This window comes from Panthera leo, chromosome A1, assembly GCF_018350215.1.
Source record: "Panthera leo isolate Ple1 chromosome A1, P.leo_Ple1_pat1.1, whole genome shotgun sequence".
Lineage (NCBI taxonomy): Eukaryota > Metazoa > Chordata > Mammalia > Carnivora > Felidae > Panthera > Panthera leo.
This window is the reverse complement of record NC_056679.1, coordinates 159713180-159737569: the sequence shown is the minus strand read 5'-3', so window position 1 is coordinate 159737569 and position 24390 is coordinate 159713180. Positions and strand designations below refer to the sequence as shown.

The 24390-nt window shown below is 36.3% G+C and overlaps 1 long non-coding RNA gene across 1 annotated transcript in view; it reads right to left on the bottom strand.

Annotated features, from left to right (window-relative positions):
* Positions 1 to 9614: 9614 nt before the first annotated feature.
* LOC122201069 overlaps positions 9615 to 24390 on the bottom strand; it is a 34041-nt gene continuing 19265 nt past the window's right edge. Inside the window, exon 4 of the long non-coding RNA XR_006194068.1 lies at positions 9615 to 9652. This is a non-coding gene — a long non-coding RNA (uncharacterized LOC122201069). The remainder of the gene's footprint in view (positions 9653 to 24390) is intronic.

Below are 24390 nucleotides of genomic sequence, written 5' to 3'. Positions count from 1 at the left end.
ATCTGGCCTATAGGAGGCTTTAGCTTGTGTAGGCAAAATGTAATTCTTTATTATTTCACAAATGCATTTTGAAAATTCCCTCTTCCCTGCCTTGCCCATTCTCTTTTGTCTAAATTGAAAGCTTCTTAATTTACTCCCCACTCCTTCCCCCTCAGTTCTCCAGGCATCCTTTTAAAGAACTAGCTCACGTGCTGTTTTTCTCCCCATAGTGGTAATTCTCCTATTCATAATTAATCTCCCCTTTTGTTCTGTGCTCCATCACACTTGGACCTTTTTTACCTTTCAGAATCCACTTGCCATGTGTCACAGTGTTACTACTTATGCACAATTTCTCTATTAGTCGGAACTATGTCTTATATCCATTAATATGCTGCATAGTAAGAATCTGTGGAATCTGGGTAGAGTTTGGGAATCTTATTTTTATAGGAAATGTAGTTTTTAGGAGATAGAAAAATAGTATTATTCATAGTTTCAATGGTCTAGTGATGGAAAACATTTCTCTGCCAAAGGAGCAAGATACTATAGGACTGAAGAATCCCAAAGAGCCAACAGAAAGGGGTGGGGAGAGGGAGAGTGACCCATCCAAAGGAAGGGCAAGTTTAGAATCCTGTGGTTATTTCTGTCTGGTTGGCAGTGGATAATATGAGCTGATGGTTGGTGAGAAAGTCCTAGCAGGAAGGCAGGTGGCCAGGTTTACCTAAACTGACTTGCAGGCTGACATTCCTATGCAGTCCTGCTCACTGATTAGGAGAAATGCCAAGGTAAGTGTAGGAGGCCGACAGGAAGACAAACAAGAGTCAAGCCATGTGCAATGGAATTAAAACAGAACAAAGCACAACACCCTTTTCTGGCAATGCATTTGATTCCAACATATTTATTCCAAAGAGAAAAGTGCTTTGTCAGTCTGACTAGGAAAGAATTAGCAGGCTAGAAATGTGTGAATTATATTCCTCTAAATATGATATTTCTTGACTTTGATCTGGTTCACAGGTAACACTGTAGCGACGTACAGAAGTAGGGTGAAAGAAAAAAAAAATGTGTGTATCCAAAAGGAAATAAATTCAGAGTTAAGCCAATTTTCCCTGTGACACATACACATGAAACACAAGGTTTCCAAGTGCCACTGAATTGGAAGTCTGGTAGATTAATAAGAAGGTCTATCTATCTATCTATCTATCTATCCATATATCATCTACCTTTCATCTATCTATTTAATTACATGCTTGGTAAATGATTTGCACTTTCAGCCAACTTGCTATCCCTCACCCTGAAATTCTATGAGATCAGGAAGCTGCCACTATATTCATCTGGACAAAATGTTTCTTGTGGAATACTCTTAATTTGGCACCTGCTAATAGATATTGTGGCTGCTAATAGATATTCTAGATTTGTTGCATAGATGCTTACAGGTGTATCTGCCTGACTGGCCTGCTACTGCATGAAGTAGAAAGAATACATTTAAGAAAATCCATAGCATTTATCTTGATTCACCATTGTGGGAGCAGAAGGCTGTGTAACAGTAATGTTTATAGGCTATGGTTTCAAATACTGTGGTATGCTTCATTGTGCTGGTGAAAAATATCGACCGTGAACATAATGAGTTGAGTAGGATCTGCACCATGTCAGACAATTGAGATTCTAACAGAGCACGTTTTTTACAGAGGCTGCAAAGCTTTGTGTCTAGATATCTTCCTTTTTATGAATCAACAAACTGTACATAATGCACATGTTTACTCTTAGACTTGTTTTTCCACATAAATCATGCAATGATTAGGCGTAATTAAAAAAAATACAAACTACATTTCTAGAAAATGCCACTACTGATCATTTTTTACTCTGTTATTTGGAATTTGTATGCTAATCTCTAAGTGTATAAATATACGTGTGCCTAGATTACAGCATCTGATTAGATTTATGCATTTTTTTTTTTTTTCTATCATACTACGTGAACGTAGGACATAGCCCAGGCAGAGTGAAGGTATCCACTAGGGGCTGATGAATTTATCCAGTCTGATCAAAGTTGTCTTCCCAAAGACACAGGCAGGGCTTCATTGTTTTGCTTAAATTTTTGCTTTAGTTCTTTGATACAATCCCCTCTCAGGGGCCACCTATCATTCAACCAGTTAGCTAAGTCTGATGCGAACAATGAAGAATTTCACTTCTTTAATCTTCTGTCCGTATGAAGTCTACAGTGTGTGTGATATTGCAGGTTTTTTAAAGGGGAAATTTCAGAGTTGAGAGGTTCCTATTTGTTAGCATTTTAATGAACTTGGAATAATTTTCTTTTGGAAATACACTAAGTTACCTTTTATTAAAGACTGAATGTTTGTGTCCTCCCCTGCCAAGTCATATGTTGAAGCTTTAACCTCCACTGTGACTGTATTTGGAGATGGGACCTCTAAGAAAGTAATTACAGTTAAATGAGGTCATCAGGGTGGGGTTCTTGTCTGAGAGGTTTAGATAAAATCAGTGTCTTTATAAGAAGAGACATTGGAGCTCTCTTTCTTTCTTTTCTCTCTCTCTCTCTCTCTCTCTCTCTCTCTCTCTCTCTCTGTAAATGCAGAACGAAGAGGTCATATGAGCACAGAGCAAAATGGCAACCACCTATAGACCAAGACCTATTTTCCAAGAAGAAAACCTACCTTGCTGGCACTTTGATCTTGGATTTCACAGCCTCCAAGACTGTGAGAAATAAATTTATGTTGTTTAAGCTACTCAGTCTATGATATTTTGTTATGGTACCCCAGGTGGACTAACATTCCTGTAAACTTGTACGAAATGTGAGAAAACATGAACGTTAGGGACAAGGGTGGCTGTGGCACATTATCAGTGTGGCAATTAAGATCTCAGAAACTAGAGTCAGTCAGAACAGCTTTCCTGTTATCTTTGTTTGGTCACCTCACAAGACTTTAGTTTCCTCATTTGTATAATTGGAACAGTAATGGATTCTACTTAATGAGATAAATACAAAGATCATAGGAGTAAAAGAATCACAGCAGGCCTTAAGTGCTCAGTTAATATTAGTTATTATTACTATTATTATGACATGAAAATAGGCAAAACATTGTGTCAACTTCATGTACTGAAAATGAACAAATGTGTTTATTATCTTTTATAAACTAAAATCACAAACAGTATACTCATAAAAGATTTGGTACAATTCTGATTTAATAGTGCAAATGAAACTGAGTTTTTCTTTTTATTTTGGAAGTGTATTGGTGGTAGAACTATTTTATTTTTCTGAAAATTTTTAATGGTATACTAAAATGATTTTTTTTCAGGGTAGGTCAGATAGTGTGTTAAATACCTAATAACCTATTCCTTATTCTGAAGAATAATTACCTGTTTTATAGCCAGATATTCACAATCTCATTGAAAACAGCTTCTCAAAAGTGACACTGAAGTCACACAGCAAGTCTGTAAACACTGAGGCCTGTGGTGAATACCTGTGTTACAGTCAAAGCCATTGGAACACTGATGTCACATTAAAGAGAAATGGGACAGAACTAGAAGAAAGGGCTCCTCCAGTCAGTCCAGCCCTGCTGGAAAAGAGAAGCCTGCAAAGTTTCAGAGTGTGGTACATAAACTAAATAGTGGCCAATCTCGAATTTTGAAGGAATGCGCCTAACAAAACTCCGGATGTCTGTCTACTTGGAAATTCAGTTTTTTGCTTCACAACTTGGCAAAATTCTATTTACTGTTAATAGAATTAAGAAGTGCAAAGGCAGTAAAAGAGAAAGAACAGAAAGTGCATCTTTTCCAGGTTTGTGGAAGATTTGTGGTTAATGGTTAATTGAACCCCACAAAAAAAGTTTCTGATGTGGGGCAGTGGCAGGAGTCTTGCTTGAAATTGTGGCAATATTTCCACAAAAGTTTGTTACAGAATGCCCTTTCCTAAGAAACAAATGAATTAAGGAAGAGCCAGGCAAATAACCCGCTATCCTTTAGAATATTTAGAAGGGGAAATACTGCAGTGAATGGGGTTCCTTAAGTGAGGGTCTGGGCACAGCCCGAAGACTAATGAATTACTTAGTCTCTTTCACTCTGGAGACACTACTTTGATTAGCGTCTGGGGCTGTTGTGAAGGGACTCACAGTTTATGGCTTTGTCTCTTCCAGAGCTTTATAAGAGGTAAGACACATTGGTCAGTATTTCTCACCAACTGAGTATATCTCCTCCAATGATCACAACTACAATTGACACCAAGCAATTTAGAGGAGAAACTAATTTAACCTTGAGGCATTTCAAGGTGCTTTTTAAACTGCTTAATGTAGATCTCGATATCACAATGATTGACAAAGTATTATCAGTGTCACCATAGGAACCAGAAGTGTTTTACATAGTCCCAAAAGGACCTGACACATTTTTCAAAAGACAGACCCCACTGATACCACCTGCTGTTAAGAGGTTTCAGTTCTTTGGTGTCTCTTATCTCTAGCAATCCTTGATCTTCATATTTTAAGATTTGTTTCACCAGTGAGAGGAAGAAAGACCCTTTTCTATTATTCAATAGTTTCATTGTTTATCTCAGCCTTACAAATGACAGTTGAGGTGACTGCCGATTCCATTTGGTTTCTGGTATGGCTGTAGTTCATGACCCTTTGAATACTAACAGGCTAGCTAGAATGCTGCCTGTGAGCCCAGGACGCTTCGTGTAGATCAGGCACTGAAGGGCAGATTAGAATTGAAAGCCAGAGTCCTATTGTAAATACAGATGCTCCCTTTATGATGAACTCTGGGCAGTTGGGACCTGCACAACATTTTTCTTAAACCTTGAGAGCAGAATCTCCAGGATAGAAAGCAAAGGGCCTATGTTTCCTGGAGGCCATGATTTAGGATTCCAAAATGTATATTTGTTTTCCCCTGATATTCCCCACAATGAAATTTGCAGGATCAGCCATGCCCTCCTCTGAATCCTGTTACAAAAGGCAGATATTTTTCTTAGGGTGAGTAAATAAACATAAAAAATCTGAGCAAATATCACTTCATAATTCCTTTGGTGCTAAATCCCATGTGCTCTGAAGCTCTTTCTTGGGTTTGGATAGAGAAGTTTACATTTTTGCCAGGCATTTTTTTTTTAAGTGAATTAAGGCAAGAAAATGAGCTAGACTGAAGTTGGACGAAGCTATTGAGTCTACAGCCCTTCTACAGTGTGACTTAGGCATTCTTGCCTAATCAATGCTGTTAATTAGTCTCATTTGGTGACCAGTGCGGGCAAACATTCCCCTGATGTGGGAAGTGACTCTGAGGTCAGAATTATTCAGACTATGTTGTTCCCAACCTTTTGTTTTGAAAAATTGCAAGCCTGAAGAAATGTTGAAAGAATAACATAATGAACACCCACATACACATACACTCATATGTAAATACACATAAATAAATACATTCACTTATATTCACAAATGGTTAAATTTTATAACATTTGTGTGCTCTTTATTATCTATCTACCTTCTATCTATGTATCTATGTATCTATCTATGTAAATATATATCCTTTCCAGTTTCTTTTTTTCCTTTTAGCCACTTGATTTAAATTTTTTTTTAATGTTTATTTATTTTTGAGAGAGAATGTGAGTGGGGGAGACACAGAATCTAAACCAGGCTCCAGGCTCCAAGCTTTCAGCACAGAGCCTGGCACAGGACTCGAACTCACAAACCGTGATATCATCACCTGACCCAAAGTTGGACACTTAACCGACTCAGCCACCCAGCGCCACTTGAAAATAAAGTATAACATCATGTTACTTCTCCTCTAAATACCTCAGTATTTACCACCCAAGAATAAAGACATTTTCCTACATTATCACAATGCCATTTTCACTCTCAAGAATTTAAAAAGTGGTATAATATACAATAATATCTAATAGCACATATTAAAAATTTTAATTGTTCTTTAAATATCCTTCATAGTTTTTTAAAAAATCCAATCAAGGTTCATGTTTTACATTTAGTTGTGATATGTTTTCAGTCTTCCTTAATTTGGAAACAATTTTTGTCTTTTATGACAGAAACATGTTGAAGAGTGTAGTCCAGTTATCTTTGAATGTCTCACAGTTTGGATTTTACTGGCTGTTTCCTCATGATTAGATTCTAGAAATGTTGACAATACTACATAGGTGGCATTGTATACTTCCCATTTCATCATCTCTGGAGCCACAAACACTAAACTTAATCACTTGGCTAAAGTAGTTTATGAAAGCTCTCTTTCACAAAGGCACTCTTTATCCTTTTAGAAATTAACTAACTTATGAGGTAATTCTTTGGTATCATATAAATAATAAGAATATTCTGTTTTCCGGCAAACTTTCACCAAATGATTTAGCATGAATGGCTTCATCAAGGATGGAGATACACACACACACACACACACACACACACACACACGTAAATGCAAAACTCATTTTTCTACTTACAATGGGGGGGGGTGGTGGTGAATAATGAAGACTTAAAAGAAGAGAATACACTCTCTTACTTGCTTGCACTTGCAATTTCTACAGAATCACCTTCCATCCATTTCTCACTAGGCACCAACTCTAAAAATTACATAGATTAACCAAAGGGGCAATTTTATTAACATAAATTTATTTTGTAATTTCAAATGTATAGCATTTGCTTATTATTAATTCAGTTTGTGAGATCTATGAGCCTGTTTTAATGAATGTAATGACTTGATATTGGGGTCTCTGGATGGTATTTGCAGTCATGTAAGTTTCAACACCCAACTTACAGTTGGATTCTGTTTGATTGTTCAGTAGAAAAAAATACCAATTTTGTAAAACATAGCAGCTTATTGTGAAGTCTCAAGATTTTTTTTAATGTTTATTTATTTTTGAGAGAGAGAGAGAGAGAGAGAGAGAGAATGAGTAGGGGGAGGGGCAGAGAGAGAGGGAGACAGAATCTGAAGCAGGCTCCAGGCTCTGAGCTGTCAGCACAGAGCCCGACCCAGGACTTGAAGTCAGGGACAGTGAGATCATGATCTGAGCTGAAGTAGGATGCTTGACTGACTGAGCCACCCAGGTGCCCCTCAAGGTGTTTTTAATAACCTTCTCTGGAAGCCTGAGAGGATGTAAATGGAATTTTTTAAATTTTGAGTTGCATGGAACAACAATATTTAAAAATTGCTTGTATTCTTAATCAATAAGTAGAAGTCTGATTAGAAGTCATTTAAACCTAAAGTGATGGTTAGAGCTAATCACAATTTAACATTACCAATATGTTATGGATTTGCTTGTTGTTGGAAAAGTGACATAAACAGATGTACCTAAGTCTTGCCTGGCATGTAATTTAACTTTAACCACATTTGTTGTCATAAAAATGTATATAGTTTTTGTTCGAGTGGACTGGTACAGGCCTGATTTTGAACAAGTTAGGTTAGAAATAAAATATTCTTGTTCAGTACCATATTCCAATGTGCATGAAGAGAATACAAATGAGCTTCACATAAAAGTACTGGACCACATAGCACTGATCAAGGGTTTAAAGTTTTCCATTGTGTTAAAAGCCAGAGATCTGTGATGGCCTACAGGCCTCTGTTCCTCTGGCTTCTTCTCTTTCGATTTCCCTCCAGTCTTAGGGCCTTCGCATCTGCTATCGTCTGGCTGCCTCTCCACTCCCTTGAAGTCTTTATTAAACCACGTCTTCTCAGACAGATGTATTCTAATCTCCTGATTGATTCTGTAGCTCCTGCTTAATTTTCCTTTGTTACCCTTATACAATATTAGTATGTTATATAATTTACCTTTTTTGTTTCTTTTTTAATTTTTTTTTCTACCATGACTGGAATATAAATTTAATGGAGGGCAAGGATTTTTGACTGTTTCTGTTCATTCCTGAATTCTGAGACTTGAGGACTCTTCCCGACATATAATATGCACTCCATGAATATTTGTTAAATAAGCAAACACTGTAAAATAAAGATATACATGTTTGTATATAAAATATATAATGTTTACTTTGAAAAGTGAAATTCAGATCAAATGTTTGCAAGCTCTCCGAAGGGCTACATAGAATTCTAGGGTTTTCCAGGCCCAGTCTGAAATCAATTGCTAAATACTGTGTTCTTCCCCTTATTTCTAGAAACTGAAAGCTGTGTAGGAAGCCCAGGAGTGAGGAGGGGAAGCACACTCAAATGGTTTCTTTCAACAAAAGGTATCACAATGCATCACTGCTACTTTCCAACGTTCTTACCTGTTTGATTCAGTTCTGAATATAAATAAAAATTTTATAACCACCTATTTCTCCCTCTAATACAACTTAAAGCTGCATCATTAAGAAATTACGAGACTAGTTTTCTCTTCCTAAGCTTACATAGATTGTTAGACCTGGAATGGCTTTTAGTCATCATCAAATACAAATGCCTCACTTCCAGGTGAGACATCAGGCCTCAAGAAGTTGCATCTTGCCCCAAATCATCTAGCTGATTCGTACAAACCAACAGAGATTAAAACCAGGTCTTCTGCTGCCCAGTTGAGTTCTCTCTTCAATGTGTGCATGAAATGACATGCTCTGTTTTTATACAATATGGAGTCATTTAGAAATCGAATAATAGCTCAATAGCTCATCCTTCATAAAAAGGGATGGCTTAGAGAGAAGACCACATTTAAAGGACCTGCTCACTGTCCTCTTGCACTGAAAGGCCAGTCTTCTATCCAGTTGTTCAGATGAGGAGTCTAAGAACCCACTCAAATGCTATTTTCATCACCATTGCATTTAGGTTCACATAAGAACTTGGCATTCTTTAAAAGAAATTTTTTTTGCCAAGGAACAGAGAAGTACACAAAACTTGTAATAAGAATTGAACTTAAAAAGGGGAATATCATGCAATTTTCTTTCTGTTGCACTAATGAAAGCAATACTGACAAAAAGAATTAACAGCATGTCAGCCGATAAGCTCTCCAATATCCTCCAATAAATTGTTTGTGCTGTGGTAGAGAGCTTCAAAGCAGGTAAAAATGTGGAGGAGATCTGAATATAATTATGTTTACGTGTAGTTTTCAAGATTAAATACTCTCTGGTTTCCAGAGTCTCATTAGTTTCATTTTTCAAAATATGTAGGAAAAGAAATATAAATGTGGTTTTTTTAGGAGTGAAAAATCACTATGAAGTTTTAGTTGGGAAGAAAATCAGTTTTTTATTTTTTATATTTTTTATTTTTTAAGTTTATTTATTTACGAGAAAGAGCATGCACACGTGCGTGCATGAGTGAGGGAGGGGCAGAGAGAAAGGGAGGAGAGAATCCCAAGCAGGCTCTGTGCTGTCAGCCCAGAGCCTGATGTGGGGCTCGAACACATGAAACATGAGGTCATGACCTGAGCCAAAACCAAAAGTCATGTACTTAACCAACTGAGCCACCCAGGCACTCTGAAAATCAGTTAAAAAAAAAAAAACCAAACATTCAGATCCATATACTTACTTAATGTTCTAAAACCTGTATCTAAATATCCAAATAATTTGTAGAAAAGCTAAAATAAAAAACTTCAAATGAAGTATAAGTTTGTGAAGATGTGTCCTCATATCTTATCCTGACACAAGTCTCTCTCTGGGGTGTGAAGGAAAGCCTCAGACTGGGAGGGCTGTGGGAGGATGCAATTATACCCGGATTTGTGGAGTACATACCTGCACTTAGCTTTCTTTTTGTGTCATCAGCCAAGATCCTGTCAAGTAAAGATAAAAATGCATTTTTGCTCATATACACTTAAGTAATTTTAATGTTTTCAAGTTTGTTCATTTAAAGTCCTATTTTTATTTTACCTTTCTATCTTTTTTCCCAATTTCTTTTCCTTGGAAATAAAAACAATACACAAGAATATATTAGAGATATAAAGAGTGTAACAATATTGGAGAATATGGAGTGAACCAGATACCTCCTTCTGGATTCTGCTTTCTGTCCAACCCCACCCCTCTCCTCAAACCTCTCCATTCTCACTTTATGCTCAGAAGCAAATCTCTGTAATGGTTTTGTTTTTCTTCCAGGGGCTGAATTTTAAAATGGAAGGGAGAATGGAGAAATATTAAAACAGACTATTAAAAGTCTAAATACACATAGATGCTTAGTATCCCCACTGGAAATATTGCACTGCCATTAGAAGTACAAAATCATAAAACTACTTTGGAAAGCCATATAATATAATTTACTGAAGTTGACTTAGCCATACCCTATAAAACTTTTGGGATTAGAAATGAGACAAGAATTCTTGCACTCACCACTTCTATTCAACTTCATACTATAGTTCTTGCCAGAGCCATAAGGTTTAAAAAAGAAAGTAGGATTGGAAAATAATAAATAAAATTGTCATTATTAGTAGGTGATACATTTCTTCATGTAGAAATCCCAGGAGTCTACAGATATGGTCGGTATAAAAACAACCAATTTTATTTCTAACTAACAAAGACTATAAAATTAAAAAAAAATTAAAAAACAATTTAAACGCCCTTTATAAATAGCATCAAAAGTTTCAAGTACTTAGGCAAATCCCCAAAAAAGAAAACTAGAAAACATTATTGAGACAATCATAGACTTAAATAAATGGAGGGATGTTCACTGATGAAAAGTTTCAACATTTTAAAGATATCAGTTTTCCCTAAATGGATCTATAAATTCATCGCCTTTCCACACGAAAGCTCAGTGTTTTATCTTTGTGGAAATGAAACAGCTGATTCTAAAATTTATATGGAGAATCAGAGGGCCCAAAAGAGCCAAGACAATTTTTAAGAATGACAAAGTTGAGAGATACAAACTACTGAATATCAAGCTTTAATATGAAGTTAGAACAATTAAGACACCGATATTGTACAAAGTATAAATGAAAACCCAGGAGGAAACTCCTACGTGGATGATCTGTGATACAGCCAGCACTGCATAGCAGTGGGGAAAGAACAGTTCTTTCAATTAATGGTGTGGGTGTATTCAGTGTCTGCACGCAGTGGGGGCAGGAACTTGACAACCTCCCCTCTTCTCACCCTACTCAGCACACAAAGCAATTCCAGATGGATGGTCATTATAAAAGTGAAAGGCAAGAAACAGGACATTTACAAGATAACATATGGGAGTACCTTTTTGACCTCAGGATAATCAAAGATACCTTTTGGTTTTTTTTTTAATATTTATTTTACTTTATTTTAGACAGAGAGAGAGCAAACAGGAGAGAGGGGCAAAGGGAGAGAGGAGATAATCTCAAGCAGGCTCCAAGCTCAGTGCGGAGCCCCACATGGGGCTGGTTCTATCCCACGACCCTGAGATAATGACCTGAGCTGAAATCAAGAGTCTGACGTTCAACCCACTGACCCACCCAGGTGCCCCATGGATGAATCAAAGATTTCTTAAACACAACTGCAAAAATCACTAACTATAAAGGATAAGATTGAGAAATTAAAATATATTAAAAGTAGAAACATCCATCAAAACATCTTTTTATCTTTTTTTTTTTTTTTTTTTTTAGAGATAGAGACATGAGTAGGGGAGAGAGGCAGAGGATGAGAGAGACAGAGAGAGAAAGAGAGAGAATCTCAAGCAGATTCCATGGAGTCTGATGTGGGGCTCAATCCCAAGATCCTGAGATCATGACCTGAGTGGAAACCAGAGTCTGATGCTCAACTGACTGAGTCACCCAGGCACCCACAAAACATCCCTTGAATAGACTGAACAGGTAAGCCATTGTCTATGGTTTTAAAAAACAATAACTATGAATGTTTTTATTCCATCAACAACTATTTTGCTTATATTTTTAGCTAGGATCATCCCTGACGTTTATTTTCAAAGGTTAATTAAGCTGATTTTTATTTTTTTTTAATTAAAAAAAATTTTTTTAACGTTTATTTATTTTTGAGACAGAGAGAGACAGAACATGAACGGAGGAGGGTCAGAGAGAGAGGGAGACACAGAATCTGAAACAGGCTCCAGGCTCTGAGCTGTCAGCACAGAGTCCGACGCAGGGCTGGAACTCACGGACCGTGAGATCATGACCTGAGCTGAAGTCGGATGCTTAACCGACCAAGCCACCCACGTGCCCCAAATTAAGCTGATTTTTAAATGTTTTCTATTTTTTCACAGATTATCATTTTTCGGTTTTCAGAGTTTCTTCCTTTCACTGTTTGGTTTTTGGAAATGTTATGATTATTGCTTGTTCATTTCACACTGGTATTTAAACTTCCTATTTTCCCATTTGTGTATGAAGTTTCTGATTAGAGCAACTTCCCTCCAGTTATCGTATAAGAGGGTTAGTTTGTGCCTTTAGGGTGCGAAGTGCAGGGAATATGTCTTCAGTTTGTGAGTTCCTCTTGCTCTTGGTAAATACCATGAACCTGGGGCTTTCCTCTGCCTCTGCAAACCGTTTCCTGCATTCAATGCTTTAGTCCAGAAATAAATGTTTCTCTTATTTCTCAACTATTGCTCAGCATAAGCAGAAGTGGAAGAGGGGGCTGACCTACCATGTTGCTACATGTGTCTTCTCCAGCTCTCCTGGTGATCACCACCAAGTCCTATCCACTTTTTGCATTATTTACTCTTCATTTGGAGCACCATTCAGACTCCATAGAATTCTTCTCCTTTCCATGTTTCAGCCTATGTTTTCTCCAGTCTTCACAGCTGTTTTCAGGGGCATGTTATCTAAGCAGTCCCCTAGGGCCTAGCACTTAGAAGAGCCCAATACTTGGTTTAATGTTGCCGTCTTGAAATTCTTAATAATTTTTAAACAATGGTGCTGGATTTTTATTTTGCACTGGGCCTTCCCAATCATGAAGCTGAGCCTGTCTAATATGGCTTTCAATACAACATGGATTCCTTAATTGCTTTTAGGGTTCCTTAAACATTTTATTATGCTATAATATTTTTTCCTATATCTAATGCAATTATACATTTTTATTTTTTATTTTGTAAGCTTTATTGAGGTATAAAAATCACTTATTGTAAGTGTACAGTACAAATGATTATTACTCAGTTTATAGAGTTATGTGACCATCACAACAATCAAGTTCTAAAATATTTCCATCACTCCAAACAGGTTTCATGTGCCCATTTCTAGTCACTCTCTGTTCTCATCACCAGCTCCAGCACTTTTTATATTTTAAAGGAACTTTTAAAAAATATATAAATTTTTAGTGTGTGTGTGTGTGTGTATGCTAAATTTCTCCTCAAGGAAGATGAAGAACTTTGAAGGGAATGATAATCTTCAAAAAGGGACCTGAGTAGCCAGTCAACTTTCTCCTCTTTTCCTCTCTAATAGGTAGTTAGTAAGAGACCATTTTGTGTGAATTCAAGTCTGATGACAAGATAGTGAATAGAATCTGTTTACAGTTAGGAACTTCTACTTAAAGAAAACCTATTTGTTCTTGTTTTCTTTTGGATTAAAAAAAATTATTTGAAATAATATAAACATACTACTTAAAATCATAAACTGTTTCATTGGTAAACTCAATAAAACAATAATTAGAGAGAGATATATTATACCAAGCAGACATTTATATCATTCTTCTTTTGGTTTTATATGTATAAAAATGTTTACTTTTTCTGATTATAAAACTCCTAAATGGTTATATTTATTGATATGCACAATATAGAGAAAAACAAAATATCCAATTATCCTATACTGTATCACATTTTTCCTAATATTTTTCTTTGCATATATGTGTTTATCTAGTGGGTTTTTATTTTTGTTTCAATATGGGATCATAACTCATATACAATTTTCTCCTTGTTGTTTCCTATGTACATGATCATATATACATATCCATAACTATTTGTCAAAAACATAATTTATCTGTGAGTGACAGCTAATGTTGGCCAAAGAAAGAGCTGAGAGGCAGGGTGTTAAATACTGGACTGAATGTGAGAGTAATTTGGCACATATTTGTGATTCAGATCTTTCTAGACGGCTCTGTAGCAAGATGACTGACTCAAGGTGATAAAAATTCTTTTGTAGGCCACCCCATTATAGAACTCTAATAAAGGAGCAAGCTAAAAAAGGTAGAAGATGCTTTTAACTAATTTACTCAGGCAATCCCCATTTCATAAATATGATTTCTTTCTACATATTTCTTTCCTTTCCGTTCTCTCCTTTTTTTAAATATTATTCCATTTATTTGAAATGTCCATAATAAGCAAATCCATAGAGACAGAAAGTAGATTAGTAGTTTCCAGAGGCAAGGGGATGGAGAATGATTGCTAATAGATAACAGTTTAATTTGGGGATGATGAAAATGTTCTAGAACTAGATGGTTGCACATTGTGAATAAACTCAAAAATCACTGAGTTGTACATTTTTAAAAGATGAATTTTTGGAATATGAATTATATATATATTTCTTAATATATTTACATTATAGTATTTATTTGTATGTTTCTGCTTCATCATTATTCCTAAAGATTAGGTCTATACTTAATGCAGTTCTTAACACATAGCAGGTGTTCAGTTAAAAGTTTACTGGTGAAACAATGAGGAAGAGATGAAAACAAAGTCCTTTTTTGTTCTTAATCACGATTTAGGCCACCGAATAAGCTAATCTCCCTGGATGCAGAAAGCAGAAAGATATATAGTATAATTAGATAAGTCCTATAAAGACATATAACAGCACTTGGCAAGGTGCCTGGCACATAATGAGAATATCATTACTAATAAAAATAATCTGCTTCCCTAATAGTGAGAAGCCTGAGCACCCAACACGGGAGGTCAGGAACAAGTCTTGGATGCAAATGGCTAGCAATTGTGACTCACACACCCAGGGGTGGGGACAGGCATAGGCCTTCTCTGCTTTGGTTTGTCCAATTGGAAACTTCCTTGGAGAACCCCTCGGGCCACCCTTCTTTTCATCTGCAGATATATTATTGAACATTGTAGCTCAGTCCTGTCAGTTGAAATTACATTAGAAGGATTAGGAGATGCTCTGTAAGGAGAAAACAGGATTTGGCAATTTGATTTCAGGAAGACTTGAAAGGTCAGAGATGGAAGGCCAAGGTGGAAGAAAAAGGGCTTTGAGCTTTGGCAGTGAGAACCAACAATCAGCAAGAATATAGCAGTTACGGAAGTATAGGAGTAATGTCTTCTCTAAGAATCATCAACATGATAGAATTTTGTTTTTTTGAAAAGGTGGGAGATCCACTGAATTGTCTAAAAGAAATGGTTTTGGGTGATTTTGCTGTTGTCATATGATTTCTAATTAAAATAGTCTTTTTAGCTCATCAAAACAATTTTCCTTACTTAGTAAAACTAAAAAGTTATTTTATTGTCCCCTTAGTGTTTTTCATTACAGTTTTGTCAAATTGTATCCAAAGCTGCTTTTAAAAACAGTGCTAAAATTTTTATGCTTTAAAAAAATCTGTTGCCTTTTTATAAGCAATTGGCAATTATGTAAGAATTGAACCAAATAAATATACATACGTGGGGTTTTCTAGAATACAATTTTTTACACCCAGTCACTTGTTTGTTTTACAACTAGTTATCATGTCATATTTTGTTGGTTGTTTGCAGAGGAAAAGTTTTTTTTTTTAAACCAAATATGGTTCTAAATAAACAGACACATAAGCCTGCAATAAAACCCTGTAATCTTGTTCATTAAGTGTTTATTATTATGTGTTTCGTGTCTGACCCTGGACGGGTTACCCAACATTCTGAGCTGTAATTTCCTATAAAATATATAAAGTGAAAATAAGAGTATCCTGTTTTCAGAGGTCTTATGAGGATTAAATGAGAAAATGAACTTCAGTGTCAAGCATAGGACTTGGCGCATAGTAAATGCTCAATAAATAGTTTTTAGAAAATTACTTGAGTGTGTGAATGTGAGAAACAGTCCAGCAGGCATTGTTTTCCTGACAGATTGTGTTTATAGGACTGCACAGGAAGATTATAAACATCTGTGCCTTGGTTACCATTTTCCTGATTTATTTAACCATGTGGATTTTGTCATTTGCAACTAATCAGACACAGGCAGTGCCATCTACACTGTACAGATGGTTTCTTCAATCCATCAGCAATGCCTGGGTGTGGCAATGCCTGGGACAGGGCACATTAAAAGTTAGCAGCAAGAAAATTTGACCTTTTGAATTTTGAGACTCCTGGAATATTTTTAAACTCCTACATGCTTCACCTCTGATACTGGAAGAGTTGATCTTTCTCTATATATATTACATACATATACACACACACACATACATATATGTAATATATATACATATATGTAATATATATGCACACATATATTTATTATTTGTTATTATATATTTATTATTTATTATTATTATTATTTTTACAGAGTTAGCATAATCAGGGCTGCCTGACTCATTAGGGAATGTTCTGTGATAGGAAGGAAGCAAGTAGGAAAGGTTGAGACAGTTAAAAAACACAATTTAATGTCTGCTTTATTGCTCATTTTAATTACTATAATATTAAGAAAATGTAGAGGTAAGAGCAGAATTTTTTTGAAATAGTCTACCTGCAAAAGTGTTATATTCTCGTTGTAGACAAATCAGAAAACACAGAGAACAGGAAAAAAAATTCTTATAATCCTTCCATCTAAAGATGACTACCCTTGACATTTTGATAATATCCTTCATTATGATTATTTATGTACATATATACACGCATGAGCATGTATATACATGCATACACATACATGTATATTTTGCAAAAAGTGGAATCACGTCGGAAAGGATTTTGTCACTTGATTTTCCCACTTAGTGAAATATTCCTAAAATTCTTTCACATGATTTTAATGTTCTTCTTCATGATTCTTTTAAATAGATGTTAATAATTCACTGCAGAAACAAAATGTTATTTCCTGAATGTCCTAATTTTTGAGAGTTAGTTTCCAATTTTATTGCTATTGTTAAACAATCACTATTAAACAGTTTTTAGCTAAACGAGAAAATTTTGAAAGGAATTGAGTGAGTAACATATACAAGCTCTATATTCTAGCAAGATTATCCCCATAAAATTATTATATGTGAAATCACTTACCAGCATTAGAGAACAACACAGGGGAATAAAAACAAGCTTCTAAGACAAAATACATTTAAACAGAAGCTACAACCTCCATAGAATAGACAGAGAAGGAAATATGGATTCATGCTGAGTTTCTCAGTACAGGCAATTCTCGCTTTGAACAGGAGTGCAGGACTATGAAAACAGCCATGCTGATTGCAACCATACAAAGTAATACTCATAATGAATGAGAAAATGTAAGATTGTTCCATGACCTTTAAAAATTTCTACCAAAAATTGAAAATTCTCTATCTGTTATAAAGGTACTATTGGGGCACCTGAGTGGCTTAATCAGTTAAGCATCCACTTCAGCTCAGGTCATGATCTCAAGGTTGGTGAGTTAGAGCCCCGCACTGGGCTCTGCGCTGACAATGAGGAGCCTGTGTGGGATTCAATCTCTCTCCTTCTTTCTCTATGCCTCTTCCCCACTTGCACTCTCTCAAAATAAATAAATAAACTTAAAACATATAAAAGTACTTGTATAATGAAATTAAAAAGAATAACAAAAGTAATGCTTATTTAGTACATTGTAATGTAACATATTACAGATATTGAGAATTCCATGTTTTATTTCCTTATAAAAAAGTCATCAAAAGTTGTTTGAACAATGCTTGCCTTCTTCTTGTAAATAACTTACGATGTATTCAAGGCATCTTTTCGTTGCCTTGGCAAATTTTGATCAGCTTCTAACATTTAATCATTGGCTCTTTCAATGTGCGGTATTACCGCTGAGAGTGCCTTTCACATGAAGGGTTTTGCCAACATCGGGCATTTCCTCTGGGACACCTGCATCCTGTTTGTCACCATTTTCCTCATTTATGTCCATATGTTTGCCTTCCCTAAACTCCTCTGACTGCACACCTAGAGCATGTCCATCAGTGGTAGTATCAAGATTACTACCACTACCTATTTCTCCTATAACTCCATAATGTTAGATTTCATTTTCAGCAGTATTACTTTTCATTTCTTTGCTGTACTTTCGTCTTCATTGGCCAAGTCCTTCTCTTAATTACCCATTATTGTAAAATTTCACGTGGATATATCATTGGGAGGCAAAGAGGCAAAACTATATGCTTTGCTGCCTGTACATGAATTGAATAACATAGACAGTAACCAACCAATCACTGACAAATTTTGAAAGAAATGACATGATTGACCATTGATCAGGATATGCCTCTGTTATTCACGCAGTGATTTGTGGACTAAAAAATTAGCTGCAAAATTTGTACTTTATACAAATTACTCACAGTTAATTGTACTGTGGTAATAGAAATGTGAACCAGGTTGTCAGGGATCAGAGCAATTTAGCTATGCCATGGTAACTGAAAGGTGTATATTGGAAATGTGCAAAGAAAGGACTGCCTGTATGTATTTACAAATGATGAATGAAGGGGATGGCTTTCCAAATGGATTTTGATAGGCTGTGAAAGGCAGCTCCCTCTATCCCGAGCTATTTAGGGGGCAACAGTGGTTTTATGGGACCTGAAGTATATGATGCACCTAGGTTTCTAACTATTGCAGCAGCTATAAAGGGGAGAATTGTGCTGATCAGGTGACTTGTTGCAATTTGTAGAAAGTGTACTTCTTCCTCCTCTGATGTCACAGCACAGCAGAGCTCAGTGAGGATTTCACCTCAACATGGGGATCTGATTGTTTCCTATAATTCTCACACTCCCACACTGCCCACACACCCTTCATGGATGGTGACAAACAAACAAACAAACACACACCTCAAGTCCTAAAGGGCCAAGTCTCTGACAGTCCCAAGAGGATACATCTTTGAAGTCAAGGTCAGGTCAGTGGTGTTAAACATGGGGGAAGGGGCATGTGGGTGGAGGGACAAGGAACCAAGAAAGTTGAGGAATTTACAGGGAAGTCTGTAAACAAAGAAGATTGATGTTAGCTGAAGACAAAGGAAGGACTCACTGGAAAGAAGGTGAGATTACCCACAGGGTCTTGATATGTCATCTCAATTATCTTTGCATCACGGTGTCTGTCATGTAAAAAGCTCTTAAAATGTTTGTTAAATGAAGCAAGAAGTATTGCTGGGACTTTGGAGAAATAATATTTTAATAAAACCTAAATTAAATTTGACTACATAGGGAACACAAATAAAGTGGACTAAAGACTAAAGTTAAGATGGTTTGTGCTCCTTGGGGGCACCTGGATGGCTCAGTCAGTTGAGAGTCCGACTTTGGCTCATGTCATGATCTCACCGTTCATGGGTTCGAGCCAGGCGTCGGGCTCTGTGCTGACAACTCAGAGCCTGGAGCCTGCTCAGATTCTGTGTCTCCCTCTCTCTCTGCCTCTCCGTGGCTCATGTTCTGTCTCTCTGTCTCTCAAAAATAAATAAAACATTAAAAATAATAATAATAAAAAAAGGTTTGTGCTCCTCTGCACTGTCCTCCAGGTATTCAGAGTGATCTGTTGGAAATGTAATTCATACTGTATAGTTTCTTGCTTAAAATTTTTCAGTGGCATCCAATGTACAAAGAATAAAATCTAAAGTGTTTATCAGGGCTCACAAAGCCTACATAATCTGATCTCTAACAAATTCTCAGATGTTACCTCTTACCACTCTCCTCCACCACTTTCCACTACCCTCCCATATTCTTTAGTTACATTGGCCTTTTTTTTCTATTCTACAAATGTGGCAAGTTCATTGTGGTATTAGGATCTTTGCTCTTGCTGTTACCTCTGTATGACAAGCTCTATCTGTAGATTTTCACATGGAAAAATTTTAACACAGTTTTTTTTTTAGTAAAAGATGTGTGATAACGACACTCCTTATAGGAAAAATTATGGAAGCTGTATCATTTGCATCAGTCAGGATAAATTGGTTATGGTGCAGTAGCAAACAACCCCTCAGATCTCAGTGGCTTAAAACAACGGGTATGTATTTTTTGCTCATGCTACATGGCCAGTGTGGATTGGCAAGAAGGTTCTACTCATTGTAGAGATGCTAATATTTTATGATACCACCAACTCAACATGAGGTTTTGGGGTTTGCCATGTCAGAAGAAAAGATAGATAGTAGAGCATTGCCAATTAAATGATTTATCCCAGAAAGGACACAAATCATTGCTCAGATTTTATTGACTGTAAGTCTGGATCTGGATCTGCTGTTTTCTATCTGTACTCCCATGTTCTTATTAGGCCTTGTTGACAGACACAAAATGTTTTTATTGGGATTTTCAAAATAATTTGAAGTACTTTTAACAATTTATATATTTGAGGTAGATAGAGATACAGATGCAAATTGATGTTGAGGACAAGGTAGATACTTTGAGAGCTGGTTGAATTATTTTTGAAAAAAAAAAACCCAGAAAATATTGTTAGCAGATATTACAAAACAAATTATTTTGGTCATTTTAGCATTATGCAATTTTTTTCAATGTGTTTCTTTTTTTTCTTCAAATTTTTATTTAAATTCTAGTTAGTTAACCTATCGTGTAACATTGGTTTCCGGAGTAGAATTTAGTGATTCATCACTTATGTATAACAGCCAGGGCTCATCACAATAAATGCCCTCCTTAATATTCCTTACCCATTTAGCTCATCTCCTGCCTACCTGAAGTACTGTCAACATTTTAGATTCTTGGGTCCCACCCTTCAAGATCTGATTTAGTTAGTCTGGGCTGGGGAGTGGTCATTAGTTTGTCTGCATTACTTCCAGTAAGTCAGTTGCAGGTGGTTCGGAGACACACCTCCAGAGTCTAGAACAATGGTTGGTCTATTGTGAGTGCTTAATAAATATTGTTTTGATTGTACAATTAGGGTTCCTTTATGAATAAGGGTTTAAAGGAATGGATCAGTGGTTTAAGTGAAAAGAATCTGTATAGGCCAAGTTACATTAGGAGGGAGAGAAAAGCCCAGTAGTCTATTAAAAATAACTTCCAACTTCTGAAGGAGGTAATGCTGGAACTTTCTTTCATTTTGTGCATGTCACTAGATTGACCCACACATTCCAGCTATGTCATATATCTTGTTCAGAAAGGCACAAGTCTAATTATATTTAAAAAAAAGAATGGATGAATTCTTTGACTCATTCGATTTGTAATGAACTATGGTGAAAGCAAGTCCAATCTCATGTAATTAGAAGTTACTTTAATTGTGTGAAGTGCAGCCTACATTTCTTTGACAATGACAGATAATAATTTCCTTTTTATGTTGTATTCAAAATCTAATAGCCAATAACTTTACAACTCTAAGTCACTGGCAACTGAACTCTCTTGTCACTTATTCTGTATTATTTTCATACTCTGGTTGCAGAATAACAATGCTAGGAGTAAAGATCATAATGATGCCATATAAAGAGAACCATAAATGTATACTTTTCAAGTAAAGCTAATGTTCCATTATGATAGAGTACCCATCCGTTGACAATCTCAACTATTTAAAAGCTGGATCGCTAAATTTTCAATATTCAGACTCTTTTCTGAAAGGAAGCTCCAGGCTAGAGGTCTCCATTGGTAAGTATTCATAAGGATTATGTTTTGGTAAAATAAAATCTGAAGGCTTCTAAAATATTAAACTTTCACGTAAAACATGTAGGAAAAAAAGACCAAAAAAAAAGCTGATGCTTAAAATATCCATTAGTTGTTTTAAAAATTAATTTGCAGTAGGATTCTATTTTTACAATTGCTGTGAAGTCTTGCTTTAATAATATCACTATTTCCTCCTCTTCTGGACAAGTTATTCATAATGTTAGACTATCTTAAAGGCCTTGGATGAATATGGGCACTTACACCTTGGACTGTGGGCTAAATTTTAAGATAACAAGAGAATATTTGTCTTGCTGCAAAAAACAGTATATTTCTTTAATATATATATTCTGACTAGTGAATCTAAATTTCTCGGCTGGGAAATAAATGCACTGTAATAGGTAATTTTGCTTTTGCCTGAAAGTTGCTCAAGTTTAGCTGATACTTCTCTAATAGATGCTAGCAAACTAAAAGAGCTCAAAGAAATTCAAGAAAATCACATGGATTCAAAGACTTGCTTCTTTCTGTTTCTGCATGAAAGTGGCGCTTTTCCTGTATCACATCTGAGAATTCAGTGTGTATAGCAGAGGCATAATCTCCTCTCCTACAAGTGACTCTGTAGTATTGTAATAAAATGGCTTTGTGTATTTAAAACATACCATGAACAATGATAGTTATGAACATGCATAGCAAGGAGATTGTTTGTGATGTGCTGGTTCACAGTCCTTATAACTTAATAAAGCACAGAATAGGATTAAAACTGGAAGCCAAAAGTTCCAAGCTGTCTATATTGCTTGGGACATTAGTGGGGCACACACATACACACACACACACACACACACACACACACACACACACACAGAGCTAATTGCATCCCTCATCTTACAGCTCATTATAATTAATATTCCTGGGGAAGCCTCTCCATCTCCTTATCTTGTTCCCATTTTCCATGCCTATTTCTTTCTTTCCTCCAAAAAATAACCTAATGTGTTTGTTATGTATCTTTGTATGTGCTCTTGTCAAATGTGTATTGTTTTGTGTCCTTGCATTTTTAATTTTCATAAGTGGGGCTAGGTTATAAATCTCAATCAGTTTTTCTCTGTTTCACTCAGGTTCTATTTATGTTGCTGGCTGTTTTTCTACTTCTCTAGGCTGTTCACTGTTATATCACTTATTAGGATCAGTGTAGTATTCACACTTGCTTTTCAAAAGCATAATTTTGGTTGTCTTCCCTGATATTTGCCATTTAGTAACGTGTTCATTCTCTGTCTCCATATTTTTAATAATCAAAAAATGGTTTGTAAATGAAAATCTTAACATAGTAGCATGAGGGAAAACAGCAGCCTTTAATAACATTTTCCATTGAAGCTCTGTAATGGCATAGGAACCTCACAGCTCTCTGACCAAAGAGAGGGCCTCCTTTATTAGATGAAGACATAATATACATGAAATACCCCATAGTACTCTTCCAGTCTCCCCATGCTTTAATCTAAATATAGACCAACTGATGTTAGAGAGCTATCCTTTAGAACGCTCATTTACATTGAAACATAGAAGCTGCTTGTGCAGATGTGGGATCAGGGATACATGAAGAAATATATAAATTTAAAATAACATAAAGCCAGAAGGTGCTGGAATCAGACCTGCTTATGACATTGGCTTGCTCAGACACCATGCATGGTAATTAAGTGACTCTACCTTTTTTCTCTTCATAGATCTTAGCCAATAACTCAGAGTCTTGAATTTCTTAAGGAAAAGCGATTATTACTATTAAGTAGAAACATTTCCTGTACTCTTTTTAAGATCTTTGGGTCCTAATGAGGAATGTGGGCCAGCCTGATGAGGACCTGCTCCTGAGAGCAGCCAGGCTGTACCTCTATCCCCTGGAACTGTGCCAGGAGGCTGTGTGCCTAATCTGCTCAGAAATCGTTCCTTTCTGTCTGTCACTGAAGCCTGAACACACTCCAGGAATTAGGCACTAATTAATGTCAACACATTATAAATGAAGAAAGAAGGGAAATTGCTTGGACTCATTTCTGAGGAAATTTTCAGCAATTCGCTTCAGTTAAAGTTAATGTGTACCTCAGGGCAGCACTGAACCAAATCATAAAATGCTGCTCATGTGGATGAGTGACCTGGAGGTGACCCGTGTGAGCCTCTTGACCGATATTTGTTTCCATATCGTGTCTCTTTTGTTAGGATGCTGCTTATAGCATTTGATGACCTGGTTGGTAGCATCAGACAGGCTAGGAATCTTAACTATGGCCTCACGAGCAGTAAATTCTAGGTTACGGACACAAAATTCTAGGAAATGACTTTCAAAATGGCACTTTCTTGATATTAATATATTGCTGCTTTATGGGCTTCAGTGAAGAGTTTTTTGAGGAGTGGAACAAATGGATCATTACATGGATCTTAGGAAGTCTTCCTCTTAACTGGAAGCCGATTCTAATATGTTTTTATGTCTATAAAATTAGGAAATGGATACTAAAATCCAAATCGTTGTTTTGGGTAATCAGGATAAAAAAATGTGTACCAGTATGTCACGTTTGATCTAAAGTTATGAGATTGAGTCCAATATGTCTGTAGTCAGGAATGGGAGACTCATTTTGCAGAAAAAGCAGTTGATGCGGCAGTAAACCAAAAGGGGGTTCAATTTTGTGTTCATTGTTCTTCAGGCTTCCTTATAACATGTTTTTCCCCTTTAGGATGCCCTTGATGTGCGCTTTACTGAATTTTGCCTGAGTAAGAATGCCTGAGCTTAGACAGGTAAGCACCTTGCTGGCTTTGCTTAGACCTCGAGCTCACTAGAGAAGACTCTATGCCAGCCACTCCCTCCACCTCCAGTGCTCAGCACAACACGTGGCACATAGGATGGGACAAGATAACTGAATAGGGGTGCCTGGGCAAAGGACTCTGTTGGCCAAGCATGCAGCTC